Source organism: Babylonia areolata, chromosome 18 (assembly GCF_041734735.1).
Source record: "Babylonia areolata isolate BAREFJ2019XMU chromosome 18, ASM4173473v1, whole genome shotgun sequence".
NCBI classification, from domain to species: Eukaryota; Metazoa; Mollusca; class Gastropoda; order Neogastropoda; family Buccinidae; genus Babylonia; species Babylonia areolata.
Genome location: NC_134893.1, coordinates 33,017,101 through 33,022,100, shown reverse-complemented (window position 1 = coordinate 33,022,100; position 5,000 = coordinate 33,017,101). Strand labels below are relative to the sequence as shown.

Sequence of the window (5,000 nt, the reverse complement as noted above, 5' to 3'; positions counted from 1 at the left end):
CATCACCACATAAAACCACTCCACACCACATCACTACATAAAACCACATCACCACATAAAACCACACCACCACATAAAACCACACCACATCACCACATAAAACCACACCACACCACATAAAACCACACCACACCACCACATAAAACCACTACACACCACATCAACACAAAACTAAACCACCACATCAACACATAAAACCACACCACCACATCAAAACACTTACACCACATCAACACATAAAACCAAACAACACCACACCATCACATAATACCACACAACACCACATCACCACATAAACCACACACCACCACATAAAACCACCCAACACCACATCACCACATAAAACCACACCACATTACCACATAAAACCACTACACACCACACCACCACACCAAACCACATCACAAACAAAACACAGAATGTGTACCACACCACACCACAGCACAGCACACCACACCACGCCACGCCACAGCACAGCACAGCACAGCACACCACACCACGCCACAGCACAGCACAGCACACCACGCCACGCCACACCACACCACACCACACCACACCACACCACACCACACCACACCACACCACACCACAGAGAGCCAACCTTTCCACACCACACCACACCACCACACCACACCACACCATACCGCAGAGAGCCTACCACACCACACCACACCACACAACACATTGTAAATACCCTACGTACCACACCACACCACACAACACATTGTAAATGTCCAATGCACCACACGCAACGACACGACAGCACAGCACAGCACAGCACAGCACAGCACAGCACAGCACCACACCGTGCAAGCCACAGACGTGCATTCTATGTAACAGGGTCACAGTGAAACCAACTCACAAAACACCGCAACCCTCTTTACACACACTGCAACAGCACTTACCGATGACTTTATAAACAAGGAAAACACAACCCCTCCCCTCAGCATTCGCTCCCTTTAAACTTCCTTTCTGGCTAACCCAAACTTCCTCAACAAGTTCAGGATATATCATAAACTTCCTTCAGGGCAACACTAGCCTATTCCATGTGAGCTGGCTGATGATAAACATACGCGACTCAATCCTTGCTCGGCACATGTATACAACTAAACCGCTTGCTGTGTGTGTGTGTGTGTGTGTGTGTGTGTTCCATCCGCAAATGTAGCGACACTCGCTTGTCCAAAGTCCTAACCAGGCAACGTTGTCCTTATGAATGAATGAATGAATGAATGATACGGATACTTACGTAGCGTCGGAGACCAAGCTCCAAGCGCTTCACAAACTCGGGGTCTTTTTCACAGCAGCCTGGCTGCCTGCCTCGGTAAAAGCCGACTGACGGCTGCTATTGGGCGCTCATCATTCGTTTCCTGCGTCGTTCAATCAGTAATATAATCAATAATAATAATAATAATGACGGTATTCATATAGCGCTGAATCTTGTGCAGAGACAAATCAAAGCGCTTTCGCACGAGTCATTCACACGAATGCATAACATATGTGACTATCAATTTATTTGACACATTCATTATCAGTTCAGATAAAATTTTAATTTTGCTCAATGACTATAAACTGCGGGACACAATGCGTCAAATCAAAACTGACACGTGATTGATGGCGAACAAGTAATGAGCCCAACGAGGAAGTGAGTATTTACAAAGCTCTAGCCCCCCCTCCCCTCCCCCCAAACCCCCAGCCCCCTCCCTCTCCACTAGATCTTGAGTGCTAGTCTTTCAGAAGAGACTAAAACTTGAATTCCCGTGTTGCACTGAACATGCATTTCGAGCACGTACAATAACCCACGGCAATAAAGGGGTTGTTGCTGGCGAAATTCTGTTGAAAATTCGCTTTTACAGTAAACTAGATATACTTGCAGACAGGAAAAAAACAACCACCAACAACAGGAAGGCGATGAACTCAGTGTGACAAGGCGCACTCCCCGGCGAGAGCAGTCCGAATCTTACACATAGTAATATGTTATGACACAAAAAGCAATACAATACAATACAATACAATACAATGCATACAGTACTCAACAGCCATCTACCTGAAGATCTAGTCATCAGCCCCATCCGCATGTAATATGCAGCTTCTGTTCAAACGTGTGTGTGTGTGTGTGTGTGAGAGCGAGAGAGAGAGAGAGCGAGAGAGAGAGAGAGAGCGAGAGAGAGAGCGAGAGAGAGAGAGAGAGAGAGCGAGAGAGAGAGAGAGAGCGCGCGCGCGCGCGCGCGCGTGCGTGCGTGTGTGTGTGTGTGTGTGTGTGTGTGTGTGTGCAGTGCGTAAATGTGTGAGTATGTGTGAGTGTTATATTGATATGCACCTGTATGCATCCTAATTTGTATCTGTGTTTGTGTATGATTTTCGATTTATGCTCGCATCTTATTTTGTACTATCACCCCCCCCACCCTTCCCAATGTTCCTTGTGACCCCGGTACACTTGGTAATAAAGACATTTTCTATTCTATTCTATTCTACAGTACTGCACAATACAATACAATACATACCACGCAACGCTATGCAGTTCAATACAATACAAATGGGATTTACAAATACATACTGAAGGCAAAGGAAACCCATCGCCTTTGATGAACCATCGCGGCAGTCAGTGAATTCACACACACTGTGTCCAGTAGGGCTGGGCATAGGAAGGCGGTCGGCGGGGCCCACTCCCTTTCCTTCAGCCATTTCAACTTTCCTCAGTCCGACCACAGTCAGGTACACGGCATTCTAACCTGGTCGCACCAGGACACACTAGGAGTGTTGGCCCAGTGGCAACGCGTCCGCCTTGAGAGCGAGAGAATCTGAGCGCGCTGGTTCGATTCCCCCAGTCGCCAGTATTTTCTCCCCCTCCACTAGACCTTGAGTGGTGGTCTGGGCGCTAGTCATTCGCATGAGTCGCAAAGACGGAGGTCCCGTATGCATCGTGCAGTTTGCGCACGCAAAAGAACCTACGGCAACAACAGGGTTGTCCCTGTCAAAATTCTGTAGAAAAATCCACTTCAATAGGAAAAACAAATAAAATTGCAGTCAGGAAAATTTTTTTAAAAAAGGGTGGCGCTCTCAGTGTAGCGACGCGCTCTCCCTGCGGAGAGCAGACCGAATTTCACACGGAGAAAACTGTTGTGACAAAAAGAGTAATACAAATACAATACAATACAATACAATATAATACACCATGCGGAAACGGGACCTCGAACATTGGTGAACTTTACAATACAGTACACACACACACACACACACACACACACACACACACACACACACACACACTACAATACACAAACTTTACTGTCTATACTTTGGTACAGAGATTTTCCTTTTGGCAGCAGCACGTGTCCAACATAAAAAGAAAACAACAAACAAATAAAATGAATGGAAAAATAGAAAGATTATTTAAATGGCACCAAATGGAAGATAGCAATATAATACAAGCATACAGATTATTGAAAATCTCATGTCCTAGCTCCATTTTAGTCAGCCAAACCGCATTGCACATCTTCCCACGTCACTCACACATACACGCACACGCACACGCACACACACACACACACACTCTCTCTCTCAGATCAAAAGCCCAACGATTAACCAGTTCTGCCACGGCACTAGTTAGATGCTACATGCATATATCAAGTGAAGACAAACTCCCCCCCCCCCCCCCCGCACCCCCTCCTCCCCCCCCCCCCCCCCCCCCCAAAAAAAAAAAAAAAAAAACACACCAAAAAACAACACTATAAACGCTACACAGTCTGTTTGGTCCCTTCCATTCTAAAAGTGACCACAGGTGGATTAGGTCGGACTGAACTGACCACAGCTGCGGCTGACCGTAAACCAGCTGACCAAAGAGAAAAAAACGATACACAAACGACCATGTGGTCTCGACTTCACTCAGTCTATAAATGATGATAATTACACACTTTCTTTTTGCATTTTCAAATCCCTCAAAGCGCTTCATTCACAGCAACACTCGAGTCAGACACAAAATATGACGGGCACAATAGCCGAGTGGTTAAAGCGTTGGACTTTCAATCTGAGGGTCCCGGGTTCGAATCTCGGTAACGGCGCCTGGTAGGTAAAGGGTGGAGATTTTTCCGATTTCCTTGGTCAACATATGTGCAGATCTGCTAGTGCCTGAACCCCCTTCGTGTGTATACGCAAGCGGAAGATCAAATACGTACGTTAAAGATCCTGTAATCCATATCAGCGTTCGGTAGGTTATGGAAACAAGAACATGCCAACATGGCGGGGTAAAAACGATCATACACGTAAAATCCCACTCGTGTACATACGAGTGAACGTGAGAGTTGCAGCCCACGAACGAAGAAGAAAAGGAGACAAAATACCCCGCCCCCCGCCCCCCCCCCCCCCCCAAACACACACAAATGCACACCCAACAACTGCAACCCAAGGATATTATTCCCGTCCTTTCCAGACAACCTATAGGATTACAGCTATGTGTCAACCACCACTCGCTGTAGTTTCCCCTACAAAAGGGCAACACCACGTCAAGGACTATCGATAGATAATACTGTAAACTACCTTGTAGACACCCAGTATCTAATACCAAATGTCCTCTCCCGATTTCTGGTTCAAAGCTGTGCATTGTGTTGCTTTACTTCTTCGTTCGTGGGCTGCAACTCCCACGTTCACTCGTATGTACACATTTGAACAATTCCCTGTTGACATCAAGTAGCAAGCATTTTGTACTCACTCCGAGTGTCTCTTTCTGTACAAACACACAAAACTAAGGATGTATGTGTGTGTGTGCGCGCGCGCACACACACACACACACACACATGGAGGAAACTTGGTTGTACGAGAAACACACCAGTTACGCATTAAAAAAAAACAACAAAAAACAAAAAACAAACAACCCTATTGACATCAGTCGCCACTCCAACGCGACGCTTCTCGGGCGAAAAGTAAATGGGGTCCCAGCTGAAAGGTAAAGTTTTACCAAGTAAACGCCCATACCCAACTTCACGGTGAAAGCTGAGCAAACAGAA

The 5,000-nt window shown here is 46.3% G+C and overlaps 1 protein-coding gene across 1 annotated transcript in view; it reads right to left on the bottom strand.

Moving 5' to 3' along the window:
• LOC143292682 (uncharacterized) overlaps positions 1–1,037 on the bottom strand; it is a 28,105-nt gene extending 27,068 nt beyond the window's left edge. Inside the window, exon 1 of the mRNA XM_076603185.1 lies at positions 906–1,037. The gene's annotated coding sequence lies outside the window, so the exon portion shown is untranslated. The remainder of the gene's footprint in view (positions 1–905) is intronic.
• Positions 1,038–5,000: the final 3,963 nt, after the last annotated feature.